The 16,950-nt window shown below is 46.9% G+C and overlaps 1 protein-coding gene and 1 non-coding gene across 2 annotated transcripts in view; one reads left to right on the forward strand and one right to left on the reverse strand.

Annotated features, from left to right (window-relative positions):
* Positions 1-16,950, reverse strand: part of LOC124716904 (kinesin light chain) — a 423,269-nt gene that overhangs the window by 325,366 nt on the left and 80,953 nt on the right. Inside the window, exon 3 of the mRNA XM_047243463.1 lies at positions 16,755-16,900. The gene's annotated coding sequence lies outside the window, so the exon portion shown is untranslated. The remainder of the gene's footprint in view (positions 1-16,754; positions 16,901-16,950) is intronic.
* Positions 16,233-16,305, forward strand: Trnat-agu. The gene has a single exon. It is a non-coding gene; the product is annotated as a tRNA-Thr (tRNA).

Consider the following 16,950-nt stretch of genomic DNA (forward strand, 5'->3'; position numbering starts at 1 on the left):
GTCAAAGACGCATCTTTACGAGTGGGATGGTGAGAGAGAAGAAAGTGGTGCACCTGCCAGAGGAACGCCTTCAGAGAGGGAGGGGGTTGGACGATGCGAGCGCCGTCCTGCTGCCCGGGCGAGGAACTGCGCAGAGAGAGCGGCGGGGCGGCGCGGCCTGACCTCAGCGGCCGAGCTGCCGAGCTGCCGCCGGCCTCACTGACTCACCGTCTTCCGAAGGCCCCACCAGCCGGCTGCTGGCCCTTCTCCGACTGCCACCGTTCCTCTCTCCACACTGTCGTGACTGAAGTCGCGAGGCAGCGATATGCTCATAATACAGACTGCTGCAGTGTTGCGTACACAAGACAGAAAACGGCAGTGCATTAGCGGAGCTCCCATTTGTACTTCGGATCATTCACGTCAAAAGGCGTCCGACGTCACTGTGACCGCACGACGAGAATTCACAGACTTTGAACGCGGATCGTAGTTGCCCCCCTTCTTGCAGCGGTGTACCGTAGGTCTCTAGAAGAGCGTAGCGTTCCAAGCGATTGGAACAGGTCATGCCCGATTTCAAGAAGGGACGTCGTACAGAACTATAGACCTATATCTCTAACGTCGATCAGTTGTAGAATTTTGGAACACGCATTATGTTCGCCTATGTTATTCAATCTGTATATTGAGCAAGCAGTAAAGGAAACAAAAGAAAAATTCGGAGTAGGTATTAAAAATAAAAACTTAAAAATAAAAACTTTGAGGTTCGCCGATGACATTGTAATTCTGTCAGAGACAGCAAAGGACGCGGGAGAGCAGTTGAACGGAATGGACAGTGTCTTGAAAGGAGGGTATAAGATGAACATCAACAAAAGCGAAACGAGGATAATGGAATGTAGTCGAATTAAATCGGGTGATGTTGAGGGTATTAGATTAGGAAATGAGACACTTAAAGTAGTAAAGGAGTTTTGCTATTTGGGGAGCAAAATAACTGATGATGGTCGAAGTAGAGAGGATACAAAATGTAGACTGGCAATGGCAAGGAAAGCGTTTCTGAAGAAGAGAAATTTGTTGACATCGAGTATTGATTTAAGTGTCAGGAAGTCGTTTCTGAAAGTATTTGTATGGAGTGTAGCCATGTATGGAAGTGAAACATGGACGATAAATAGTTTGGGCAAGAAGAGAATAGAAGCTTTCGAAATGTAATGCTAGAGAAAAATACTGAAGATTAGATGGGTAGATCACGTAACTAATGACGAGGTACTGAATAGAACTTGGCAGAAGAGAAATTTGTCGCAGAACTTTACTAGAAGAAGCGATCGATTGTTAGGTCATGTTCTGAGGCATCAAGAGATCACTAATTTAGTATTGGAGGGCAGCGCGGAGGGTAAAAATCGTAGAGTGAGACCAAGAGGTGAATACACCAAACAGATTCAGAAGGATGTAGGTTGCAGTAGGTACTGGAAAATGAACAAGCTTGCACAAGATAGAGTAGCATGCAGAGCTGTATCAAACCAGTGTCTGGACTGAAAACCACAACAACAACAATAACAATGACTTTTCTGGAGACTAGAAATCTAGTCTGTAGGAATCAGCATGGGTTTCTAAAAAGACGATCGTGTGAAACCCAGCTCGCGCTGTTCGTCCACGAGACTCAGAGGGCCATAGACACGGCTTCCCAGGTATATGCCGTGTTTCTTGACTTCCGCAAGGCGTTCGATACAGTTCCCCACAGTCGTTCAATAAACAAAGTAAGAGCACATGGACTATCAGACCGATTGTGTGACTGGACTGAAGAGTTTCTACATAAAAGAACGCAGCACGTCATTCTCAATGGAGAGAAGTCTTCCGAAGTAAGAGTGATTTCAGGCGTGCCGCATGGCAGTGGCGTAGGACCGTTGCTATTCACAATATACACAAATGACCTTGTGGATGACATCGGAAGTTCACTGAGGCTTTTTGCGGATGATGCTGTGGTGTATCGAGAGGTTGTAACAATGGAAAATTGTACTGAAATGCAGGAGGATCTGCAGCGAATTCACGCATGGTGCGGGGAGTGGCAATTGAATCTCAATGTAGACAAGTGTAATGTGCTGCGAATACATAGAAAGAAAGATCCCTTATCATTTAGCTACAATATAGCAGGTCAGCAACTGGAAGCAGTTAATTCCATAAATTATCTGGGAGTACGCATTAGGAGTGATTTAAAATGGAATGACCATATAAAATTAATCGTCGGGAAAGCAGATGCCAGACTGAGATTCATTGGAAGAATTCTAAGGAAATGCAATCCGAAAACAAAGGAAGTAGGTTACAGTACGCTTGTTCGTCCACTGTTTGAATACTGCTCAGCAGTGTGGGATCCGTACCAGATAGGGTTGATAGAAGAGCAGAGAAGATCCAACGGAGAGCAGCGCGCTTCGTTACAGGATCATTTAGTAACCGCGAGAGCGTTACGGAGATGACAGATAAACTCCAGTGGAAGACTCTGCAGGAGAGACGCTCAGTAGCTCGGTACGGGCTTTTGTTGAAGTTTCGAGAACATACCTTCACCGAGGAGTCAGGCAGTATATTGCACCCTCCTACGTGTATCTCGCGAAGAGACCATGAGGATGAAATGAGAGAGATTAGAGCCCACACAGAGGCATACCGACAATCTTTCTTTCCACGAACAATACGAGACTGGAATAGAAGGGAGAACCGATAGAGGTACTCAAGGTGCCCTCCGCCACACAGCGTCAGGTGGCTTGCGGAGTATAGATGTAGATGCAGCTTAAGACGTAGGACGTTCCATTCAGGGAATCGTTAGGGTATTCAATATTCTGAAAGCCACAGTATCAAAGACGCCGAGAGTACCAAATTTCGGGCATCACCTCTCAGCAAGACGAACGTATCCGTTTGGACAGTTTGGCGAAATTTGCCGTTGTGGGCTGTGGCACCAGACGACGGTCGAAACTGCCCTTCCTAACAGCACAACATCTCCTGGGCTCGTGACCGTACCGGTTGCGCCCCCAAACGACTAGAAAAAAGTGGCCTGATCAGACGAGTCCAGTGTTCAGTTGGTAGGAGCTGACGGCTGGGTTCGAGTGTCGCTGAGACTCCACGAAGTCACGGACTCAAGTTGTCAACACGGAACTGTGCAAGGTAGTAATGGCTCCATAAATGTTGTCGAGTGTATTTACACGCAACGTTCTGGGTCCTCTGGATGCTAGGTTACTTCGAGATCACTCGGCAACTACTCATGGAGCCACGTTCCCAAAAAACGATGGAATTTTTGAGGATGACAATGCGCCATGTCACCGGGCCAGAATTGTTCCCGACTGGTTTGAAGAACATTCGGAACGATTCGAGCGAATGATGTAGCCACCCGGGTCGCCGGACATGAATCGCATCGAACATGTATGGACATAATGGAACAAAATCCTGCGCCGGCAACACTTGGCAAATATAGACGGCTGTACTGACAGAATGGCTCAATATTTCTGCATGGGACTTACAACGACTTGTTGAGTCCAAGCCGTGTGGAGTTGCTGCTCTCGGATGGGCAAAACGAGATGACATATTACGAGGTATTCCGTGATTTTTTCTCACCATAGTGTATATTCGTACACAAGCAAATGGAAAGTTTTACACCATCGACACCTTGATCGAACGCCGGCAAGCTGGTACTCCAGCACTTCCACACTAGTCAGATGAGTTGATTGATATTACGTCCTCCTTTCGTTCTTATTTTCGGTACAGAAGAAAAACAATCTTACTGACGCAGAATGGTGAGAATACGTGGTGGCTACTGGATGTAGGTTACGCTGCTGAAACTTCACAGGTGGAGATCGCAACGCAACGAGGTCAGAAAACGGTAACGTGCGGCCTACTGCCAGCTTTTGGACTTCAAGAAAGGTAGATTCACTGGCGGAAGATCGCACGGACAGCTGAATGTAGTGCAATGTCTGCAGAAAGAGCGGCGACAACGTAGGAAAATAGTGACGCAGTCAGAGTCGGCAAGGATCCTTCCGAAAGCACTACACCACTGCCTTTCTTGACGAATGGTAAGTGGTAACGGCTGAAATTCGGGCACAGGTTACACGTAAAGTGTCGCCATGATCAGTCAGGAAGTGGCTACTGGAAAGTGGGTTGAGATCTCGTGTTGCTATGCGTAGTAAATCGCTGACACTATGCCGCAGATAACGGGGATTTTTATGGTGCGCAGCCAAGTCAGTGATGTCAGCGACGAGTGTCGCTTCTGTCTTTACGGTCAGATCGACGCGAAAGTGACTGTAGGTGGCGTCGTGTCCGCCAGACCATGGCTCGTGGCTGTCGGGCCTATGGCGGACGACAATCGGGTAGATGTCCCCCCGCTGTCCGGGGCGTCTCCAGAGACTTCTCCTCTCGTCATCAGGGCTCAGTTCCAAGCGGGACTCATTACTGTAGACCCTTCTACTTCAGGCAATGAGATTCGAAGCCGTGTGTTCAAAAATGGCTCAAATGGCTCTGAGCACAATGGGACTTAACATCTGAGGTCATCAAATGGGTTCAAATGGCTCTGAGCACTATGGGACTTAACATCTGTGATCATCAGTCCCCTAGAACTTAGGACTACTTAAACCTAACCAACCTAAGGACATCACACACATCCATGCCTGAGGCAGGATTCGAACCTGCGACCGTACCTGTCGCGCGGTTCCATACTGACGCGCCTAGAACCACACGGCCACACCGGCCGGTAGTTGAGTGTAGTTTGATAGCTAATACATATTTCATATTCCAAGCAAGTCGTGTGTCGGTCGGTCCGTCGCTGTCACGTAGTTGGGTTCCGACGGATCAAATGTAGTTGGGCTCACCACCTGTCTCGCCTAAGTCCCTAAGTCAACGAGGGCAGACCGACCTCCCTGGAGGCTTCTGAGTGTCACCGGTGTTTAATTATCTGTTTTCAGCAGCTTAAAATTTAAGGCTAATGGTTATTTTTTCTTTTCTCTTAAAGACTTTGAAAAATTAATTCTTTAATTAATCTTTCAAGCTTAAACATTGCGGCCTTCTGTCTTTAAAAGTTTATGGTAATATATTTTAAAATTTTCAAACCTAATTGTGGCCTTTAGCCGTTTGTATTGCACCTTGCATATGTTGGTTCTATCTACCTTGCTGTGATGTTTTTTTATTATTTTATAGCTATTTTAATCATTTTTTAAAAGATTTCTTGCTTGGAGGCCTTCAGCCGTGAAAGAGTTGCATTCCGTAAAGGTCCGGCTATGTGCCGCTTTGGATGTAAAGGTTATTAAATTACAATAAATGACTATTAGGAGAAACTGACCTCAACATTTGGCCCTTCGCACAATCCTATTACCTGTTCTGCCCAGCGGGTTTAAGGCCTGGCCAGACAGAATGAGGGCTTCAACCGCACCCAGCAGGCCGCACTGCTGAATCGCTCGTTATTGTACGGCGGCGGTCTCAGAGTGCGGCTCTGACGCACCGGCAGCCGGCCTGCCACACCGGCAGATTACAGATTCGCCGCAAGCCGGAGCGGCTGCTTGCCTGTATTGGCGCACTCAACTGCTCTGTTATCACACTGGAAGCGGCGGCGTGGGGCTGTCTTTGTCTTGCAGCTCGTAGTGCATGCATTCTCAGAAATAGTGTTGTCACTGTGACGTCCATAATTTCCGATATCAACTACTGTAAACTCGCAGAATGGATCAACGAGGAACCAGCGAAAAGAATTGTTTGTAACAGAAGAACTGGGATCGGGCATTTTAACCTGATACGCTTTCCGCCTATGCTTCCAAGGCAGTTCGGAAACTCCCAAAGTTCTAGAAACCCTTCTTCAGATTTCTTCCACATCTCTGTTGTAGGAGTAGGTAAATACTTGGGTTGTACAACAGTCCATATTGCCTGGCACACTTGTTTCACAATTTCTGAGACTGTTGAACGTCCTAACCGAAAAGAAAAAGCTATGGTCTGGTGACTGTCGCCTGCAGTCAAGTATGTTGAAAAGATTAAAATAAATTATGCCGATAGAACGAATAGATAAGTTAACGACCAAAGATATGTTTGTTTACATTCAATGACAATGTTACGAATACAATGAAACAAAACAATCCATTAAGTAGAAAGTTCTCTCTCTAGCGGGACATACGGAACTAGATATTATCGTTTGCTGTATTTGTAAACACTGCAGATAAATTTATCACTCCACTCGTAACTACGTTGTGTGATAGCACTTTCTTCCGCCGAACCTTTCATATGATAGAGCAAAACTGAACTAGAATAAATTATATGACTTCTGTTTGAAGCACAAAGAGGCCACAAATCGTAAAACTTACCTCAAACAAATGGCTAGTCTGTGCCTTGTATCAATTGGCTTTCTCCAGTTCGTTGTGCACTTCTCGGTGATACATTTTATCAGGCGATGCAGTTCCTCGAAACATTCTCGCGACATACGAAAATATTTGAAGAACCTATCTTCGTCAGACTCTAGATCAATACACAGACGATCGTATTCTCCTAAGCTCTCTCTCTTGCTATCAATTTCGTGCACCCAACATCTCCTCCTCTTAGTGCCATTTGGTATCGCTAGTGTGAGCTACTCATTTCCTCGCACAAAGATAACGTGTCCCTCGTGAAGCTTCCAAATCGTCTAACGCCAAGACAATCGCGCTACGCATGCAAGCTTAATCATGGGGTTCGGCCCTTTCCACAGTGTTAAGAGCTGACGCACCAAGATGTGTCCCTTTTGCAATATTCACCATTATCGAGGTGAAACATAATAAAAAATGACTGTATGTGACTCAAAATGAACTGCAAACATCGATTTATCTGCGAAAGGTAATAACACCAACTGTAAAAATATACAATATAGATCGATAGATGCAGAAAAGACATTATTTTTATTGTATGAGATTATGTGTAAGTAATTAAAAGAAGTATTATTATCTTTGTAAGATTATAAAACACAATGCAATGCTCAGTCTTCTGCCTAGTCTGTTTTGTTCTGTTCGTTCTGGTGTTAGCTGGAATAAGGTACGCAGGCTATTATGCTGCGCTTGCATTTGTTTCTGTCGTGACGTAATTGCAAATATTTAATGGTGTAAACTGTGTCCTAGTAAAAATATATTAGTATAAAGTGATCTCCGTGTGTTATTTCAAGAACCTACGCCACATTTATCTTAAGAAATGATATTTAATGAAAATTATTTACCATGTTTCCAGCTGCTGCGGAGCGCGTAACAGTGATCTCTGACTGTTAACAATTAGCCGCCATTACGTGGTACAAATAAAATATTTTTTAACAGCACAATGTCTGATAGCCGGAGCGGAAGAAATTCTGTAAAAATATTCAATGAGATTAATTGAAGGAATCCAGCGAAATAATTTTATTAAAACTTGTCTATTTTCTGTGATAGTAATAATTTCAGATCAGTGAACTGGAGCTGCGTAATACTACGCTATTGCATTTACAGTAATTTGTAGGGACCCTGGCGGTCGATAAAACCAGATATAATACGTAATTGGCAACCTACGAAATTCATTATTTTGCTTATTATATCTCTTTTGTATTTGTTTGAAAGCTAAACGTAAATACTAACTTCACTAAAAATCAATAACAGATCACGATAAATCAAAGGACAAACAAATTTACTAGGAGAGTGTTTCCTCTAAAATATATTACACATTTTTTTAAGAGATATAATAAAGAGTCGCTGCTGCCGGCCGTTGCCTGTGTGTAGACCCTGGCCGCTGAAGGGCCCCGCCTCCCGCTGCGCCGTCCATCTCAGCGGCAGGCCGGATTCTGTCTGGCCAGGCCTTTAGCGGGCGTATCAAGCATGTTGGTTGGTAATGGCACAGGGGGAAGGCGCGGCAGCCGGCTCATTTCCAGAGGAAGAAAGCCCGCGGCCGCGGCCGGTCGCGGAGAATGGGGGCTGGGCGGGATGTGATGTGGGTCACGGCCGCGCCGGCTCGATATTACACCACACGTCCTAGCTGACTCACCGCGGCCGCTAACCTCACACACACAGCCTCTCCATAAAGTCCGGCTACCGTTTTCAAAAAATCATACGCCGAGAGTTCATTAAGTAACGGCGACACTTCTTTCCTCGGCCAATTTCGGCCAAAAAAAAAAAAAAAAAAAAAAAAAAAAAAAAAAAAAAAAAAAAAAAAAAAAATATGCGGAATGAGTTGCGGTACACCGTCGAATATTTCCGCTTCAGCCCCTGAAGTTCCGATGGACGGCGCTGTAACGGAGGAGCGTTCGACGCAGTGTTTCTTTCGACGGAAAACCACAGCATCGCAGTTACTCACAGGCGCTTGCAGGATGTCTACGGAGACTTGGCAGAGAACAAAAGCACGGTGAGTCGTTGGGCGAGGTGTCATTGATCATCGCAAAGTGTCGCGCAAGCCTGTCCGATCTCCAGGTTGCCGGTCGGCGGCAAACAGATGTGAATGCTGCAATGTTGGAACGTACGGACACTCTCAATCGAGGGGATCGCCGCACAACCGAACGTCTCTGTAGTGCTAACACACTCGTCCATCAGTCACAAAACCTAATTGCACTTTTCTCCCTCATCGACCCTACAGCCCGGATCTCTCACCTTCCGAATTCCATTCGCTTGGCCCAATGAAGGATGCATTCCACGGGAAGCAATAAATGAAGGAAGCACTCCACGGGAAGCAACATGTCGAATGATGCGGAGGTTAGAGATGCAACAAGGTGTTGGCTCCGAATTCGACCAGTAGGATGGAACCATGCGGGAACACAGGCACTCCGAGTAAAGTCAGTAAGGCCGTCGCATTGAACGAAGATTACGTTTAAAAATACGGTTTTCTAGCCAGAACAATGGCAAATAATTCGGTGTACTGGAATCCTAAGTGATACCGATCTGGCGTCAGAAAAAAAAAGTGTAGCATTACTTATTGAACGCCCCTCACAACTTGCAAACTATTAGAGATATAGCATCGCGGTTTGCTGTCAAGTGTTTACCAACTCTCACGATTTTTTCCCTTTGCCCGTTGCAGCAGAGTGTATAGAAATGGCAACATAGCAAGAGAATGCGCAACGTGCCATCTAGTATGCACGCTTAAATGTTTGACAACGCTACCGCTTGACGCTAGTGTGTGGGTATGAGGCAAGGGGGGGTGGGGGTGAGGGGGGGGGTGTAGAGGTGCAGGCAAAACCAGCGTAATGAGTTGGTTCAAAAACTTTAGCGAGACAGGCAGTGTCAAATACCTTCCTCCAAGTGGACGTCCCCTGCTGCCACAGATCGAAGAGCTGCACCCGTCCATCAACTGCCGGCGTGATGGTGCAATTCCATATTGGAGTTGGAACATATGGTGTGACATTTCCTGACAGGTTGGGAAGACGCGACAGCCCCATCGGAAACACTCCCCCCCCCCCCCCCCCCCCACCCTCTCGTCTTCTGCAGATTGTCACTCTATTAGACTTCTTACCGTGGGGTTAGGTCGAGGTTCGCATATGCGCAACACCAGTGAATAACACTCCTGTCCTTCGTGCACGAGTCGATGAAGAGTCATAACTGTTGAGACTGAAATACTGATCTGTACAGGGGCCATAACGTCTCTCTTTCGAATTCTGAAGGTGGCAGGGGTAATACAGGGATCTAAAGGCTATTTACAATTTGTACAGAACCCAGATGGCAGTTATAAGAGTCGAAGAACATGAAAGGGAAGCAGTGGTTGGAAGGGTAGTGAGACAGGGTTGTAGCCTATCCCCGATGTTGTTCAATCTGTATGTTGAGCAAGCAGTGAAGGAAACAAAAGAAAAATTCGGAGTAGCTATTAAAATCCTTGGAGAAGAAATAAAAACTTTGAGGTTCGCCGATGACATTGTAATTCTGTCAGAGACAGCAAAGGACGCGGAAGAGCAGTTGAACGGACTGGACAGTGTCTTGAAAGGAGGGTATAAGATGAACATCAACAAAAGCAAAACGAGGATAATGGAATGTAGTCGAATTAAGTCGGGTGATGCTGAGGGAATTAGATCAGGAAATGAGATACTTAAAGTAGTAAAGGAGTTTTCCTCTTTGGGAAGCAAAATAACATGATGGTCGAAGTAGAGGGGATATAAAATGTAGACTGGCAATGGCAACGAAAGCGTTTCTGAAGAAGAGAAATTTGTTAACATCGAGTATAGATTTAAGTGTCAGGAAGTCGTTTCTGAAAGTATTTGTATGGAGTGTAGCCATGTATGGAAGTGAAACATGGACGATAAATAGTTTGGACAAGAAGAGAATAGAAGTTTTCGAAATGTGGTGCTACAGGAGAATGCTGAAGATTAGATGGGTAGATCACATAACTAATGAAGAGGTATTGAATAGGACTGGGGAGAAGAGAAGCTTGTGGCTCAACTTGACTAGAAGAAGGGATCGGTTGGGAGGACATATTCTGAGGCATCAAGGGATCAACAATTTAATACTGGAGGCCAGCGTGGAGGGTAAAAATCGTAGAGGGAGACCAAGAGATGAATACACTAAACAGATTCAGAAGGATGTAGGTTGCAGTAGGTACTGGGAGATGAAGAAACTTGCACAAGATAGAGTAGCATGCAGAGCTGCATCAAACCGGTCTCAGGACTGAGGACCACAACAACAACAACGTTCTACGGGCGACGGCTGGAGCACACACTGAAATTCTAGGATAACTAAAACAGAACTTCGAGAACTACTAAAGCTAAACAAAAAATCACGGTATTCTGTCTGTCTCTTAATAGTTTCCATGTTATGGTTTTTTTTTTTTAATTATGGTGCGACTTTATGGGATCACCCAGAAAAAATTATGTCCCAATCTTTTTTTTGTTTCTTTGTAGGTGCAGCACAGAACGTCAGCAGTCCTGCTTCACACTGAAATGAACGCGCTACAGTGGCGTAGCCCGCCGCTGCAGGTGCCAAAACAAGACAGCGTAGCGCGTTGATGGAAGGGAATATTACGCGGTAACATGTAGTCAACTGCAGCGGAAACGTTCGGCTGTGTTGGCCCAGTCGACACTGCCAAAGGAGTTACCTCGATTGCCTGACATAGCTGCACCGCATTAGCTGCTACCGAAAGCGAATTACCGCACGCTACTTTTATCAACGGGCTCCGCCGTTTAGCTTTGCCTCCACTAGCTGCGTGCTATGGTACACTGGTGCCAGGATTTCGGTGTGCGACGAATAATTACGTATCTTCTTTTTTTACGAGGTGATAAATGAAACTTTGTGACTACTTCTCGCACACAACCCTGATAGCCTGTGGGCCGAAAGTGTTCGTATAATACAGATGTCAAAAAAAGTTTTGCATCACCCCAGTTCCCAGAAGTCCTGAAGATATACGTTGACTGTGGATATTGTATCACAGACACAGTGCCTTTGACTCTTCAGAGATTTCACTAAACCCGCCCAAAGATGTAAACAACCATGCATGGGCACCACCTATTAGACGGAGGAGTCCGACAGCCAATCAGTTCCAGTCATTCCACCAGGAAGGAGGTACACGGCTCGTATTGTCTGTAGTTCAACCTAGACGGTCAATACCGCGGTTCGATCGCGCCCGCATTGTCACTTTGTGCCAGGAAGGGCTCTGAACAACGGAAGCGTCCAGGCGTCTCGGAGTGAACTACGGAGGAGACACAGAGAGACAGGAACTGTCGATGACATGCCTCGCTCAGGCAGCAGTGGATGACCGCTACCCACGGATTATGGCTCGGGGGAACCTTGACAGCAACGCCACATTCTTGGACAATGCTTTTCGTGCAGCCACAGGGCGTCGCGATACGACTCAAACTGTGCGCAATAGGCTGCATGATGCGCAACTTTACTCCCGACGACCATGGCGAGGTACATCTTTGCAACCACGACACCATGCAGCGCGGTACAGATGGGCCCAAGGGCATGCCGAATGGACCGCTCAGGATTGGAATCACGTTCTCTTCACCGATGTGTGTCGCATATGCCTTCAACCAGACAATCGTCGGAGACGTGTTTGGAGGCAACCCGGTCAGGCTGAACGCCTTAGACACACTGTCCAGCGAGTGCAGTTAGGTGGAGGTTCCTTACTATTTTGGGGTGGCATTATGTGGGGCCGACGCACGCCGCTGGTGGTCATGGAAGGCGCCGTAACGGCTGTACGATACGTGAATGCCATCCTCCGACCGATAGTGCAACCATATCGGCAGCATGGCGAGGCATACGTCTTCATAGAGGGCAACTCGTGCTCCCATCGTGCACATTTTGTGAATGACTTCCATCAGCATAACGACGTCGCTCGAGTAAAGTGGCTAGCATGTTCTCCAGACATAAACCCTATCGAACATGCCTGGGATAGATTTAAAAAGGCTGTTTATGGACGACGCGACCCACCAACCACTCTGAGGGCTCTACGCCGAATCGCCTTTGAGGAGTGGGACAACCTGGACGAACAGTGCCTTGATGAACTTGTGAATAGTATGCTACGAAGAATACAGACGTGCAGCGACGCAAGAGGACGCGCTACTGGGTATTACAGGTACCGGTGTGTACAGCAATCTGGACCACCACCTCTGAAGGTCTCGCTGTATGGTGGTACAACATGCAATGTGTGGTTTTCATCAGCAATAAGAAGGGCGGAAATGATGTTTATGTTGATCAATTTTCTGTACAGGTTCCGGAACTCTCATAAACCGAGGTGATGCAAAAGTTTTTCTGATGTGCGTAAATCTTTATCACCAGCTCTTGGCAGTGAATCGTGATGTTTTATCAAATATTTATAAGTTTTGCGGAACCGTCTTCTTAAGTTAAGAGTGTGTAGCCCGTGTATGTTATCATCTCTTTAGTAGTTCTTTGGCTACGTCGACTTGCTGCTAGTTGTCACCGAACGTCTTCCCAAATTGCGCCTGACATTTTTCTCACCTCTAGAGTTTTGCCTCATTGCTGCACTGACCAAGTGGAAGCAAACATCAGTAAACACACTGTGTCATCGCCCCTGTTGTACTTAGCGACATGCTCGAATCCGTTTAGCGATTTCGTCGGACTAGCCTCGCGCAGCCAGAAGACACTAATACGATCTATTGCAGTTCCTGTGTTATTCTCAATTGCACTAAAGCGATTACAGCCGTTATGAAATACATTAAATGTATTCGTAGTTGCGAATATGGACAACTACCAGCTTTAGAATGGAATGACGACAATGATAATTTGAGCCTGACCGGGACTCGAACCCGGATTTTCCGCTAGTCGCGAGCGGCCGCCTTACCATTCGGCTATCCGTGCACGACTCACGGCCAGACCCAAAATTCTATACGTCGTCACCATGCGTCAACAACCTGTATATTCCCGTACAGCTGCAGGCGACCTTCAAGTAAAATGATTCACCTGTACGGGAATACGGCCTTTCTCGCGTCTCACTGTACATGATGTCATACTCAACCACCTGTCGGACGTCCGCCCCGAACGAATTCAACGAACAATATGAGATATTAAAAAAAAAGTGGGCAGCGCAAAGGAATGCCATGCTAAGGGCCCGGATTCGATTCCCGGCTGGGTCGGTGACGCATAATGAAAAGACTTCTCGATTCTGGTCCCACATCAGACTATTCATCGCACATTCATACAAAGCTCAAAGCCAGAAATAATAATCCTTTAGCACGTACAGACAGGTGGATTTTTTTTGCCTAATTACAACTTGGCAGACTGGGCAGATGAGCATAATTTGCAGGCATGTCGAAGTTCCATGCTCTGAGATCAGATATCTCCATCCAAGCAGTACAGAGATCACTACTCCAAATAATTAGTTCAGGATTCTCTACCGTCTGTGTAGCTTTTACCTTACAAGTTTGGGATTAAATGGTTGGGTATTAAAGCTACAGATACGAACAATATACATTCGCAAACAGGGATATAACAGCACAATGACAATATTTATTTTGCAGCAATATTATTTTTTGGAAAGTAGATTGTGAAGGGACTTACCTGTGGCGTGGCCCAAACGGACTTCTAAGTTAGGTTGGAAGGCTACAGTTTCGTTGTGAGTCAGCGAAGCCAGCGAGTCTCAGGTCACCATCACCATGTATTCTACGCATACATTACTGGAGGCCTTTACTGGATCCCTTTGACTGGCTATGCCCGCTGTGTTGTAGACTTTATAGGTAAAAAAAGACAAATATTTCCAGCATGGGAACTCTGTGCGAACTTTTCAATTTTGAGGCTTCAGACACTGGTGTCTTAGTGTAGTTCAGACAGTAAGAGACTACTTCACATTTTGCGTCTGTTGTGGGCAAACAGCGCAGAGAGACAAGCCTCTGGCTGGATGGCGGCGGCTGTAAGCAACAGGACGTGTATTACACATGTACACCGAGGTAACAAAAGTTACGGGATACCGCCTAATATCGTGTAGGACCTTCTTTCGCCAGGCGTACTTCAGCAACTCGACGTGGCATGAATTCAACAAGTCGTTGGAGGCCCACTGCAGAAATACTGACCCACGCTCCTTCTACAGCCGCCTTAATTGTCAAAGTGTTGCCGGTGCAGGATTTTGTGCGCGAACTGACCTCTGGATTATATCCCATAAATGTTCAATGGGATTCGTGTCGAGCGATGTGTGTGGCCAAATGATTCGCTCGAAATGTTTAGAACGTTCTTCAAACCAACTGCGAACAATTGTCACCCAGTGACACGTCGCATTGTCATCCATAGAAATTCCATCCTTGTTTGCGAACTTGGCTGTAAACGGTCTCCAAGTAGCCCAACGTAACCATTTCCCAGTCGGTGATCGGTACAGCTGGACCGTAGTGCCCAGTCCATTCCAAATAAACACAGTCCACACCACTATGGAGCCACTACCAGCTTGCACAGTGCCTTTCTGACAACGTTGATCCACGGCTTCGTGGGGTCCGCACCACAATCCAACCCTATCGTCAGCTCTTACCGACTGAAATCGGAACTGATCTGACTGGGCCACGGTTTTCCAGTCTTCTGAGGTCCAACGGTTTGGTCACGACTCCAGGAGGGGCACTGCAGACGATGTCGTGTCGGTCGTCTGCTCCCATGGTCCATCAACGCCAGATTTCGCCGCACTGTCCCACATTGAATTCTGCAGCTATTTCACGCCGTGTTGGTTGTCAATTAGCAGTGTCAACGCTACGCAAACGCCGCTGCTCTCGATAATGATCGAAATAGAAGAAATGAATTAATATTTGTGCTGCGGCCAGGACTCGAACCCGGGTCTTCTTGCAAGCTAGGCAGAAATGCTATCCAAAGAAGAGCGGCGCGTTTCGTCACAGGGTTATTTGGTAACCGTGATAGCGTTACGGAGATGTTTAATAAACTCAAGTGGCAGACTCTGCAAGAGAGGCGCTCTGCATCGCGGTGTAGCTTGCTCGCCAGGTTTCGAAAGGGTGCGTTTCTGGATGAGGTATCGAATATATTGCTTTCCCCTACTTACACCTCCCGAGGACATCACGAATGTAAAATTGGAGAGATTAGAGCCCGCACGGAGGCTTTCAGACAGTCGTTTTTCCCGCGAACCATACGCGACTGGAACAGGAAAGGGAGGTAATGACAGTGCCCTCCGCCACACACCGTTGGGTGGCTTGCGGAGTATCAATGTAGATGTAGATGTAGATGTATACCACCACAGCAAGATGGTCAACATTGCTGCACGAACTAACCGAGTTGAGTACCCTCCCCAACACAAACTTCAATTCACATCTTCTGCTTATTTTCCCTTGGCAACGGCCTTGCCGCACTGGATACACCGGTTCCCGTGAGATCACCGAAGTTAAACGCTGTCGGGCGTGGCCGGCACCTGTATGGGTGACCATCCCGCCGCCATGCGCTGTTGCCATTTTTCGGGGTGCACTCAGCCTCGTGATGCCACTTGAGGAGCTACTCGACCGAATAGTCAAGAATACCATCATAACGACCGGGAGAGCGGTGTGCTGACCACATGCCCCTCCTATCCGCATCCTCTTCTAACGATGACCCGGCGGTCGGATGGTCCCGGTAGGCCACTCGTGGCCTGAAGACGGAATGAATAAAACTAAAGCTTATTTTCCCTTACATTATCACTACTGCCAGGGCTCTCTGACATTGGAATAGCACCCCAGCGTTGGACGTACTGGGAAAGATCTACAAGATGACCTGTGGTACAGGACTTTCCGATTACGTCCAACGCTCTGGTGCTATTCCAATGTCTGAGAGCCCTGGCAGTAGTGATAATGTAAGGGAAAATAAGCAGGAGATAAGAATTGAAGTTTGTGTTGCGGTGAGTACTCAACTTGGGGGAGTTCGTGCAGCAATGTTGACCATCGTGCTGTGGTGGTATAATGGTTAGCATTTCTGCCTAGTAAGCAAGAAGACCCGGGATCGAGTCCCGGCCGCAGCAAAAATTTTAATTCATTTCTTCTGCTTCGATCATTATCGTAGATAATGAAGAGACCTGAATGTCTCAGGGAAACAATTACAAGCTCTGCTCTCGGTCGTTAAGTGAAGGCCGTCGGCCACTTCGTCGTCCGTGGTGACAGGTAATGCTTAAAATTTGCTATTCTCGGCACACTCTTGACTCTGTGGATCTCGGACTACTAAATTCCCCTCACGATTTCCGAAACGAAATGTCCGATGCATCTAGTTCCACCTATTATTCCGTGTTAAAAGCCATAATTCCGCTTGTGCGGCCATAATGACGTCGCAAACCTTTTAGCGTGAATCACCAGAGTACAAATGACAGCTCTACCAACACACTGTACGCGACACCAACGCCATCTGTATATGTGCATATCGCAGTCCCATCACTTTTGTGACCTCAGTGTACATACCGACTGGTTGTGGACTCACCTGTGTGTGAGACGAGGCGGGCCAGCTGAAGCTAAGCAGAAGCAGAGGGCGGGCGGCGGCGGCGGCGGTGGTGGTGCGGCTCGCGCTGCAGCTGGTGTTCGAGATGAGGGGAGCCAACGTCCACAGGGTCAGGGGCGCACGGCTACCTGCAGCACACAGCACGGGCGGCGGCCTATTATCGCACACTGCCTGTGGA

The sequence above is a fragment of the Schistocerca piceifrons genome, chromosome 9 (assembly GCF_021461385.2).
Source record: "Schistocerca piceifrons isolate TAMUIC-IGC-003096 chromosome 9, iqSchPice1.1, whole genome shotgun sequence".
Taxonomy (NCBI): Eukaryota; Metazoa; Arthropoda; class Insecta; order Orthoptera; family Acrididae; genus Schistocerca; species Schistocerca piceifrons.